We start from the raw sequence: 13034 nt of genomic DNA on the forward strand, positions 1-13034 counted from the left end.
CTAGCTGTGCTCGTCCTGTGCCCCTAAAATACTTGCATTTATGTCCTTGGCCTTCTCCTGAATACCTATATGACACCCAAGTATATGCCTACTTTCTTTCAATACCCCTTTAATCCTTGTGTGTATGACCACAGTTTAACATGCACTTTTTTCTTCCTTTCCCTGCTGCTGGAAGAGTGAGTGTTTATTTATCATTGACTTACTGATATATAAGTGCCGTTTCCTTTTCCTGAATTGTGTATTACACAGTATGCTAGAAGTCATGGGATAGATGCCTAGTATCGTGTAGGAGCCCCTCTAGCCCAGCAAATGCAGCAACTTGAACCAATAACTTGATAACTTGGGACCGATAAAAGAGCATTATCCTGCTGGAATATTCCATCGTTGTGGGGGTACATGAAGTCCATGAAGGGCTGCAAATGGTCTTCAAGCAACGCAATGTCGCGGTTACCGGTCAATGCAGTGTTCAGGCGGACCAGCGGTCCAACCAAACCACGTAAACAGACCCCACACTATTATGGAACCATCACCAGCCTGCACGGTGCCTTGTTGACAACTGGGGTCCATGGCCTCATGGGGTCTACACCAGACCCAAACTCTACCATCAACCCGATACAACTGGAAGAGTGACTCATCGGGCCACGCCACATGTTGCCAGTCCTCCAGGGTCCAATTAGCAACATCACAAGCCAGGTGCAGGTGAGGCGCTCTGTCCAGTGTCGTAGTGTTAATAGGGGCACTCTGTGGGTCTTCTGCTCCCATATCCCTTGGAACCTAAAGAACGCTGCACTAACCTGCTGGATATGCATCTGGTAGCTCCTGCATTGAATGTGGATATGATTTTAGCCAGTGTCAATTGTTTATTACCACGGACAATTCTGGCCAGACACTGCTGGTAACGAACATTAAGCACCCGTGGTCGGCCACTGCGCTGTCCACATTGGGTGGTAATACCTTCCATAAAGTATTCCCGGTACACATGGCACTGTAGAAGACCATCGCGACCATCGGGCTTGCGACGAGACCCTTGTGGTAGGTTCTCGTGGCCACAAGCCCCAGAGAGCTTTCGGCTCAAACAGAGCCGAAAGCTCTCCCACTGACATCACTTGTGATGTCAGTGGGGCCGCCCCCAGACGGTAGGTGTTCTCATGGGAACGCCTCCGTCTGGGCAGCCACCCCCTTAGCCCACCCACCAAAGGGGGCGTGCTATCACTCAAGATCGATAGCACGCCCCCTTTGGTACGAAACCCGGAGCGACGGATTGCCCGTCGCTATCCGGGTCTCGCGCATGACGGAGCCGGCTCCGCCATGCGCATGCGCTCTGGGTCACCAACAACCTGGTTGCGAGCGCTCAGCGCTTGCGACCGGGTCTGAATCAGGCCCAGAGATCAATTATGTTCCATACCATGTTACTTCTATAATAGTTTTCTGATGCTATGTTCCACTGACCTAAGTCCAAGCATGCAAACATGGGACATGCAAGAAACTTTATTCTACTAGTCTCCAATGTTAAATAGCTTTCACCTGATATTGTCTACAATAGCTTTGACCTATAATGGCTGGACAGATTAGTGGGGTTAATGGAATCGGTATGACATACCGCCGGACATGAGCCTGGCGGATGTAATAATGACACCGGAAGACAGAAGAGTGGAGATCTCGACGAGGTAAGTAACTATACTATCCCTACCTTTCCCCCCCCCCTTAAACCTCCCTTTGGGGTGCCTAACCCTAACCTCCCCCCCAGGGGTGCCTAACACTAACCCCCCTTCCCCTAGCCGGACCCTAACCCTCCCGGGGGGTGCCTAACCCTAAGTCCCCCCGGGAGCCCCTAAACCTAACCTCCCCCGCGCGGCTGTCCATTCCCGACGCCCGGCTTACCTTCATTTGGTATGCCGGGCGTCGGGATTTCGGCGGGTGGATAATGATAGGCGGTGGGATTTCGGCGCCTATCATTAGTCCCATGCCAGGATTTGACAGTCGGGAAGCCAGCGGTCGGCATTTCGACCGCCGGCTTCCTGACCGTATACCGGTTTAATCTATGCACTTCAGAAGAGTCCAATATTGCACGGTTTACTATGCAGAATCAGATCTCTATAAGCACTCAAGCATGAATAAGAAAGATGCCTGGGTAAATAGGAGAATTGCTTTGTCATGACTACTACAGAGTTTTAAATACATCAGTTTGTGAATCATTTGGTGGCAAGAAAAACACATCTAATTTCCTTAAAGAATGGAAAAAAAGAAAACAATTTTAGCGAAAACATTTATGTTACACAAGTGAATAAACACAAAAGAATTATTTTAAAAGAGCATTGAATATTGTCATCTACCAATATAATTTTCCATGTCACCACCATGATGGGGGCCATTCGATTGCTGTAAGTGACTGTCTCACCAGGCAGCAGCTGGGAGGAGAAGAGAAATGGAGGTTGGTGCCAATAATGAGTTGTCCATTAAGCTACATACATGGGTGTACACTTTTACAGGCTGTGAAAAATGGCAGTTAGAAGCAGATTGGTTGGTACGTTTTACTCTCCAAGGCTTGATAAATCTACCCCTCCATCAGCCAGTTTACTAATTTTGGAGCAGTTTGGTCTGAAATTGCTGTGTGTGAGTGGTTACAGTTTGATTGTAGCAACTGGGATGAGGCTGTGCCTTATGTAAGCATCCATGTGGCAGAATGAGGGCCTGATTTATCAAAAGCCTAGAGGGTAGAAACCAGTATTTTTCGCATCACCCTATAAATTGAGCGGTTTACAGATGGAAATGGCTCTGTTACTGTTGAGTATCACTAACTCTTTGCTTTTGCTTGGAGGAGTCAATATATCAAGCAAGAAGAATATAAGTAGGTACCCAAGTGATTTTGTGCGTAACGGTTTGACTGCAGGACGGTTGCCGAATGCCTGAACGGTGAGGCTCAGTAGTGAATGTGCAATGCATGCTATGCAATTACCTAACCTTTGGCCTTGACTATACAAATTACCATACCCTGCCACCTCCACAGTGCTCCCACCCACACTGTTATAAACTTCATAATCACCACACAAAATGTCAACACACCACATTACACTGCATTCTCATATTCTACGAACACTTATACAATTCAATAGAAGACCAACACCTATAGTTTTCAATAAATGACACGATAATAAACTGCCCCACCCACCAATACAGCAGTATTATGTAAGCACACATACCACATTTATCTCTAGGCCTATATACTTCAACTTTCCATCATGCAAAGACAAAATCCTTTTGCTGGTTGCAAACAAATCTAAAGAGTATATTTGAACAGCAAGTAGTAGGCTATTATTGAAATTTAATTAACCTCGAAAACTTGCCTGACCTAAGAGCAACCTGTCGGGGACCATTTCTCCACTGCACATAGTTTTGAGGAGCAGAATGGCCATCAATTTGGCCACAGCGCACAGGTTTGTGGACCAAAATAGCGTTTAAACTAAGTACTGAGAGTAGGAGCACTGAGGTGTGTACTTCTAAAGAGCAGTACAAAAATGAGGTTTCATTTTGCAAAGCAAGATTATGGAAAAGAGACAAGAGGCTGGACTGTGGTTAAAAAGTGCTTAATGCGCCTTTTCAGATTTGTTGCCTCTCCTCACACATACACTTGTAGATTCCAATGGGCTCCCAGAGGTATTCTAAGAGGAGTAGGGATCCATGTCCCATCTGCTAGTGGTGCCATATTCCTAGCAATACATTCGAAAATACAGAGCATGTGCAGATAATAGCAAAGACTGTTACTATCTCCTGTGCCGGTACCAGCTTCCCAAAGATATCGCTACCAGCAGAAGGTAATGCAGGAGCCACTACACTGTAGAGCGTGACTGCTCAGGTGTACTACATACCATATTATATTATACTATATATATATATATATATATATATATAAATACACACATACATACATACACCACTGTGTTCTTTTGATATCAGAGATCAGCCAAGCACCTTGTTGTGTTAGGCAGACCACACAGATACACCGATGCAAAACAACAGTGTTTTGCGTTGCGCATCATAAATGATGTCCACAATAGTACATAGACAATTTAGAGAAGAAGCAGCACTAGGAATTGATGTACTGCGGTAACAATTCGCTCACTAGGAAGATTTAGTGGGGTATCTGTCAGTATAGATACACAACAAGACAGTCATGCAAATGACAGTGGCTGATTAATCTAATCAACCATCGAATGAGTGACATTCCCACCCTCCACTGGCATCTAAAGAGTTAACTCAACATTGCAAGCACACGCAGTGAGTAAATATTAAGAAGAGGTGTTCCTACTTACTAGTCAGCGTCACATTCCTGTCCAGGAGGAGATAAATAGACCCACACCTTACTGAGGTTAATTGGTGGCAGTGGAGCCTGTTCCTAAATGCTGAAAGTCTCAGAAAAAGCAAGTCAGACTGAACATGCTCCTCTCACATCAGAACGGACCACCAGCCAGGCTTTGTTCCCAGGCAAACCACACCCTCTGCTCCTCAAAGCTTCCCACTCTATTTGGGGGCTTCTAGTTTATTCATCTGTATTTCCACTTGGAGATTCCCATTCCCTGCATCCAATGCCTATTTAATGCAGTACATTTCCACCCACCCCCCTCCCATTGCACTTTTATTTACTATATTTGTTCAGAACTTAACACTATCTCAATTATTCATGAAAGGAAGCAGCCAGCCTGTTGTAACAAAAGCTTCCTGCACAATGGGACCTGCACAGCTACAGACCTGTCAGTTCTAGAATGCCGGGCTTCAGCTTTCCAGTCCTCAGCAATGCACCAGAGTGCACCCTGCTATTCACAGGGTTATAACAGTCATGACAAGCTGCTCCACATCACAGACTCATTACATTGTCTTTATCCACCACCTGCAGCACTGTACACATCTTTTACATATTACATTTATTTGTCATGGTGAAAATCACCTGTTAACATACCTGCAATGCTTATTACAAACAAACACAACAGTAAAATGGAGTAGGTACCTTTTGGAGAAGCTGTAGTTATTAATCTTTTAATCATTTTTCAAGACAAAACTCAATGTTCTAGTATCAGCAGTGTCCTTCCTAGATGACAGCTATCCAGTGTTTTCTCTCATGCTAAATAAAGTCCACATATTAATACATAAGGGAGATTTGACTGCCCAAAAAATGTTTTAAAGGACCAGATGCAAGACCCAACTTAGACAGCCATTCTCTATATCCAGGTACAGCAACCTATGGTATGAGTACCTAGAGGGGTACATCGGTGAAGTCTAAAGGCTAGTTCAACCGGAATAATATACCCCCAAAATATTACCACTGTACACTGGTTTCAAAAATCATGCTTATGCCCCTTCACCATATCTGAAATGCAAAAGTATTTTCATTATGTTAGTGGGTAACCAGACATAAAACTATACTGGCGTGTCTAAGCATCCAATAAAAAAGTCTAATTGACTATTAAAAGTTAAAACTGGTGCAATTAGAAACAGTTTAATAACTATGAAGCCATTTTCTACATATCATGAAGACATACATGACAGGCCAGACAAAGATAGTTGACATTACACCTATTTTTCATTCATTGCAGAAGTGTACACTGTAATCTGGTTTCATAAGCAAGTTCTTGATTTCATTGTAAATGTAAGACAGCTATAACATTGGCACTATTATGTCAAGTCTCAAAAGAGAAGTGAATGGGAACAATAAAACACAGAGTGGCACATCCCTTTATCAGTCACACTCCCCATACCGGCTTCCTTTTATTAAAATAACACAAATGTACATGCACTGTTTTCATGTCTCTTTGTATCTGGTCAATAAAGCTTCTTAAATTAATCAATGCACATGTTATCTGCCTTTACTCACACTAGTAAAACATTCACAGGATCCCAAATAAGGGATGGATAATTACCTATAGTCAATTAGCCAAGGCACCAAAATACAGTTTATCTACTATAGGGTAATTTAAATGTCGAGCTGGCTTGAAGATTTATCTGGCTGCCTACTCTGTATTATTCCTCATTTTCACTATCCATGCCTTAACTTCTGTATATCATCCATATACTCATCTATCTGGTATCCAGTCACATGGTTGACATTTACTATGTGGACACCATAATGTTGATACTAGAATATGTGACAGGCACCAGGTCGACATCGACCTAACATACCACACCCATCTATCTACATACAAGAACAAAAGTCAAGTGTGATTAGACAAAAGAGCTTTTTGAATCAGATTAAAGTGACCCCGACCGCTGAATACATCCAATTTAAACTAATATTGATTGGAACGTAGGCTATCAATCCACTAGGATCCAGCAGATTATGAATATAAATATTAACCATAGAGGGATTAGTGATTCTTCTTAGCAAACTGATAGGAGGTATGCTGGTTCAGCCCAGGAAATGAATGCCCAGACGTGGAGAGGTAAAAGGTCCAGTTTTGTTTAGTAGAGGGTGAGACAAGAGATATCATATCACACACAGAATAGGAACATACTATCAGTTACTACTGTAATACAAACATCTAAAAATACCTGACTAATTTGTAACCACACATACCCCAAAAGGAGGTGTCACAAATGTAACAATATATTGCATGAAAAATAACATAGGTCAGGGAAATAGAACAGCATATAAATGCAGTCTGCCACCAGCACACAGTATGCCCTTTACTCACCATAAGCCCTATGGCTCACTACATAGCACACCTTCTAACACAGAAACTTAGCAAACTGCAACCTAGTTACTGCCCAGAAATACTCCCACATCCACTATTTACCAGCATTCATCAGGAAAATGGGACGAACAATTAGGATGTCTAGTAATCCTACCTCATGAGTTATGGGTATAAGGGGGAGATGTAGAGACGTATCAAGCCTTGGAGAGAGATAGGAGCTGATTGGTCAGTACTTTAACTATCATTTTTTTCCAAATACAGCATCTGATTGGTTGATACTTTATTACTCTCCACTTTATCTCTCTCCAATTTGATACATCTCCCCCTAAACATTATAAAAAATGGAGAAGTTGCCCTTAGCAATCATTCAGCTTTTAGCTTTCATTTTATAGAATATATTTAATAAAAGCTAGAAGCTGATTGGTTGCACTCTTTAGGTTTGATACTGTATATCTTCCCCTTAAGCTGTGAACACACCATACGATGGATTCAGTGTGATTTACCGCCAGCCGCATGGCCAGCGTTTCAAATCCCGACAGCGGCAGCCAGACAAGGATGAAAATCCTGATCGTCCCAAGGTAAGTATTCACTAACCTATTCTACCCCCTACCCCTCCCTTAGGAGTGCCTATCCCTAACCTCCCCCCTAAGTGCCTAACCTTAATCCCCCCTCTAAGTGCCTAAACCTAACCCCCCCTTCCCCGCCGCCTAAACCCAAGTCTCCCGGGGGGTGCCTAACCATAACCGCCCCTTCCCCTAGAGGGGTTCCTAACCCTAGACCCCCCGGGAACCCTAAACCTAACCCTAACATCCCCCCCCGCGGCTGTCCAGCTGTCGGGATTTCAATGCCTGTCATTTAACCCTTGCCGTGATTATACAGTTGGGGAGCCGGCAGTCGGGATTCCGTCCATCGGCTTCCCGACTATTTCCCCATACGAGCTATCAATTGTGGATCGGAATGATATATGGTACACATCGTATAGTGTGTATGCCCGATCAATCCTACCCGGCCATCATTCATTGAGTTGCCCCATCTGATGTGCTGCACGATTCCACAGCCGACCCAATGCTGTTAAATGCAGAATGTAACGATATATCGTGTCATTGTAAGATGGATTGTTAAGTGTGTATGGTGCGTACAATGTATCATTACATCACATCGCCGTAACGCTGGGTCTCACAGTCATGAGGTGTGTACCCAGCTTTAGAACTGGAGGTAAGTGGTGTGAATAAATTGGGGTTTGTTAATGCAACATTCAGGCAGATAGCAGTCATATGCCAATTAAATAAGAACATGCCTGAAAATAACTCCATTAGTTTTGATCAGACCGATCAGTTTGGACAGGCCATATACAGATGTGTCCTCGCTAGTCTTTCCTTCATTCATGCCAAACAGCCCCTCTCGGGACGCCTGGTCCCGTGAGACTCTTCTAATGCCATGCATCTTTTCTGCATCTCTTTTGCCAAAAATGTATCTAAAGCAGGGTACACACTGACAGCTATATTGGCAGATCAATTGATCGGCCAATATATCTGCTGCCCGTCGGCCAGTGTGTACCCGCAATATGTCTGAACAACATCGTTAACAGACATATCGTAATGGCTGTGCTGCACAGCCGACGGACAGACATATCGGTCCATCAGCAAGTGGGTACGGGTCGGCACTCGGCCCCTCCTACACACTGAACACAGATGATGGTTGTTCAGTGTGTACGAACAACCATCATCTGCAGATCACCGATCTGCAGTTATATCTGTTTAGTGTGTACCCAGCAATGTGATGCAACAAGAGACTCTGCTGATTAATTTTATATGTGACACTTGTATATCTGTGTGCGACTGAGTCTCTGACTCAGCATGCGGAAGGCTACGATGCAGCAGCTGCAGCTCTTTTCTACGCTAAAGTTCCTTTACAGACTCAGGTGCACAAAGATATAACTAGTAAAACATTCACAGGATCTTCTCAAATAATCCAAATAAGGGATGGATAATTCCCTATAGTTAATTAGCCAAAGGACCAAAATACGGTTTTTCTACTATAGGGTACTTTTAAAGGATGAGCTGGCTTGAAGATTTATCTGGCTGCCTACTGCCGTAGTGTCTAGATAAGACACTAGGGGTAAATTTACTAAAGTGAGAGTTTTTAGAAGTGAGTTTTAGAAGTGATGTTGCCCATAGCAACCAATCAGATCCTAGCTATTATCTTCTAGAAGGTGCTAGTTAAATGTTAAGTAGAGTCTGATTGGTTGCTATGGGCAACTTCTTTTAAAACTCACTTCTAAAAACTCTCACTTTAGTAAATTTACCCCCAGATGTTAGACAGTCAATAAGTCGACGGACACGTGTGGATCAAATTGCAGATTCAGACCATCATTTGTCAGGCCGAACATCAGGAATTGCTTATGATCTTACATTCTGTAGGATCAAAATGAATTGTGAGCAGTCACAAAAGGTGCAAACAGCACGATCTCCGCATGCAGCGTTGCTTCTTTAATGTGGCAATTCAATATAGTTTTATGCCATGCACTAATTACTGGGCGCCTGATGAAGGAATTCAGTTGTTGCTCCAGTCGGGCACAAATGCTGCGGGTCGACACATTTTTGTTCATACCCTCCTAAGGTTGCAAGCAGAAATGTGCGAAAAGCCTTGGTTTGGGGCGCTGAAATTGGTGTTTGGGCGTGCTAACCAGGACTTTAGACGGATTTAGCAGTTTTACGTGGCTAAACCAGAGCTATTTGGGCGCGCCAAGTGTGAAAATTAATGGCTGCCCAGAGCAATTGAATTGCTCCGTCAGACGCCAATTAATTATCACGCCGCAGAAAACAACTGAATTCCCAAAAAACAAAGATCATCTAAACAGATTAGCTCATATTTGATGTCTATAAACACAGCTCCAGCACACTTTAGACATTACATGACCGGCATTGCAGTTATTACATTTTCGAAAACACTACCAGACATGCATGTACTAGGAAAGTGTCCCATGACTAATATAGGAGTCTATTACAAATTGGAAGTCTACCAAATAGGTCTCAAATTCCTTTATGTTACATAAATAAAGGCCAAAATACTGAAAAAACTCCTACAATTGCATGGTGAAGTTTGCAAGTTTCAGTACAGACTTTTTGCTGAACAAAGTTCAGGCCCTGCCCCATTGGAGCTTACAGCCTAATTCCTTACCACACACACGCTAGGGTCAATTTTGCCAGTTTTGTATAATTAAGGTCTATCTGCAACTTCTATCTATTTCTTCTACTGCTCATGCACTGAAAATGTCTTTCTGCATCAATAGTGTAATGCAAGAATTTGTTTGATCTTCAATTTAATTAAAAATGATCAAATTGTAACATGTATATATCGGTGCAATTGTAAAAAAAATGCTGGACCACCGCTACCTTCAGTAGATGTAATTACGCTATACATGTGTTGTGTTTACAAATAAATAATCTTCTCCGATGATCATGACTTTCTCATGAAACCTGCTAAAGCTAATACAGTACACACAGATTATAGGTCCAGTCAGTCTGCACAATCCCTGGTACATATGTAGTCAACAAAAGACAAATTCATATCCAAAATCTGTTATGCTATATAGATATCAATCATAAAGGCCTATGCATGTATATTCAAAAGTGGAAAATTCACAATTGATCCCAGGTTCTGTGCACGCTCAAAGCTTTAACCACAAGGAAATCTTTACAAGTGCAGACTACAGACACTGCAATATCACTGATTAACATTCAGGTAGAGGTGTGTTTAGACATACGCACTGCCACCACTGTTCTGATCAAGGGACCTATGTATCAAAGCTACGAGAGATAAAATTGTGAGCGATAAATCAGCTTCCAATTTACATTTTGCAAGTCGTGTTTAAAAAATGATAGTTAGGAGCCGATTGGCTGCCAATTTATTTGTTACCATTTTATCTCTCTCCCAGCTTTGATACATAGGGGCCCAAATGTGCTCTCTTATCATATGTGTATACAGTTCCATACACCTCTGTGTTATCATTATTAGCTTTCGTATGATTAACTTGAAGAACTCTGCATTTGATTATTTAAATTAGAAATAGGGAATTGTATTCACCTTCACAGTTGGCCATTAATAGGAGATTGTTTCTAAACATCAAAGCTTATTTCAGGCAATGACCATCAAGACCTGGATCTAGCTAATCCCTAGGAGTTATACAAAGAGGCATCTGCCTAGCCTGTAACAAGAGCACTCAGCAAATATCCCATTTAGCAATTGCTAAACGTATACATCAATGTTAAGAGAAACGTTCATTGGCATTATCTAATACTTTAAAACCTGTACCTTTAGCAGCTCTATAAGGACTGGTAAACGACAACTAGCAGCATGCTTTATAAGCTAAATACCAAGTTACAGGGGTCTGAATTAATCTTGCCATTTAGTACTAAACCCAGTAATTTCAAGGGATGACTTGTCCTGGTTATACAGTAAAATCTCAGCCAGGACTGGCAACCTCACTGTACTGTCCTGCAAGCAGTCATTCCCATCACATGACCAGGAGTCTAAATTGACAGAATCAATGAATTCTATGGCAGCCCAAAATCACCAGTGTCCTGACAACCTCACCCATTTTCAAAACAGTCCAGATGTAGAGTAGATAGTACTGAGAATGGGTAACATTGGCCGCACTTGCTAAAGGTGCTGGTTAATGTGGTTGGAAGAGGACAGCACACACATGCTCATGGCAGTCGTATTTTACCACATTTACTAACATGTTCAGTTTTGCTAGGATCATTATCGAGTATTAAAACCATTCTGAACATGCATACAGATAATGATATCAGGCCTACTGCCCCCTCCTTTAATACCAAATAAGAGTAGGGGTGAATCACCCCCACACTCCCATTACCATTACCTGGGAGCCCTTTATTACCCCACAACTACAGATGTGTCCAGATTCATCTAGTCTCCTTGCATGTTAAACAGCCCTTCTAGTCGCACCATGCCATGGTGTGACTCAGTATCATCCAGCATCTTTCCGTGCAACTTTTTCCTTTAAATTGAGTCTTATTCGGAAATCGATGCGAATATGGTGTACAAGCAGCTTCGGCTGATTAAAATGATATAAGGCATGCCTATATTCGGTGTGCGACTGCGGCTGTATCTGCATGCAAAATGCTACATTACAGTGTCACAGCCACTGACACTGTAATGTAGCATTTCACATGCAGATACACCCAGTCACACACAAAATATAGGCATGCCACAAATCATTTTAATTGACAGAAGCTGCTTGTGCGTCCTATTCGCATTTTAGAGGAAAATGTTGCACTGAAAGACGCTCAACGCTACCGAGTCGCATTATGTGTAACGCAACTTGTAGAGCACAGAGGATAGCTGTATGTGGACACATCTGTACTCAGCTCTATCATACAGAGAATGATCTGGATATCTGCTGGTCTATCTCAAATTCTGGCAAAAGGGACAGGTTTGGATGGGTTAGGGTCTGGCCCATAGTGCTAGATTTATCTGGGCATTTTGCCATTTATGCTTAAGGTGCACTGATTTGTATGTTTGACCTGAAGCAGCTGGCAGCCAGTGAATGCGAGTATTCCAGGGGAAAATCCCACTCTTTTTTTCTACAGTATTTATTATTTATTACCAGTTATTTATATAGCGCACACATAGTCCGCAGCGCTTTACAGAGAATATTTGTCCATTCACCTCAGTCTGCCCCAGTGGAGCTTACAATCTATATTCCCCACCACATGCTCACATATACATACATACACACACACACACACACACACACACACTCTAAGGTTAATTTTTGTTGGGAGCCAATAAACCTACCAGTCTATTTTTGGAGTGTGGAAGGAAACCGGAGCACCCGGAGGTTACCCACGCAAGCACAGGGAGAATATACAAACTCCACACAGTTAGGGCCGTAGTGGGAATCGAACCCACGAACTCAGTGCTGTGTGGCAGTAATGCTAACCAATACACCATCTGTGCTGCCTCATGGAAGCATTGTAAAAATAAAGGTGCAAGGATTCCCCAAAAGTGAGAACACTCTAAAGCTTGCTTGAAGTATGAGAATTCATGTTTATAAACACCCATGAAGTATTGTCCGGCTGTGCATATAATTATCCCAAATTCTACTGAATTACACCTATCCACTTTTATGCCCTTGTATTGGTAAAAGTGCAATGCATGAAAAGCGCATGAAATTTGCATAAAAACCACACAGGTAAAACGCATCTGAAGCATACATTAGTTTCCATGCATTTTCACCCATGTGTGCATGTACTAACAAACCCTGAAAAATGGTGTTAAAAACTTCAGCATCTGGAAAACATCTCCACTCATCTAATACACAAT

At 42.6% G+C, this 13034-nt stretch overlaps 1 protein-coding gene across 16 annotated transcripts in view; it reads right to left on the reverse strand.

Annotated features, from left to right (window-relative positions):
- Window positions 1-13034, reverse strand: part of MYO18A (myosin XVIIIA) — a 350017-nt gene that overhangs the window by 314002 nt on the left and 22981 nt on the right. The window contains exon 1 of one of the 16 annotated variants that reach the window (XM_088477733.1): window positions 4311-4351. The exons of the other annotated variants lie outside the window; for them this stretch is intronic. The gene's annotated coding sequence lies outside the window, so the exon portion shown is untranslated. Of the gene's footprint in view, window positions 1-4310; window positions 4352-13034 lie in introns of those variants that run through there. 16 annotated transcript variants of the gene reach the window in all.

The sequence above is a fragment of the Taudactylus pleione genome, unplaced genomic scaffold, assembly GCF_031769625.1.
Source record: "Taudactylus pleione unplaced genomic scaffold, aTauple2 ptg000203l, whole genome shotgun sequence".
Taxonomy (NCBI): Eukaryota; Metazoa; Chordata; class Amphibia; order Anura; family Myobatrachidae; genus Taudactylus; species Taudactylus pleione.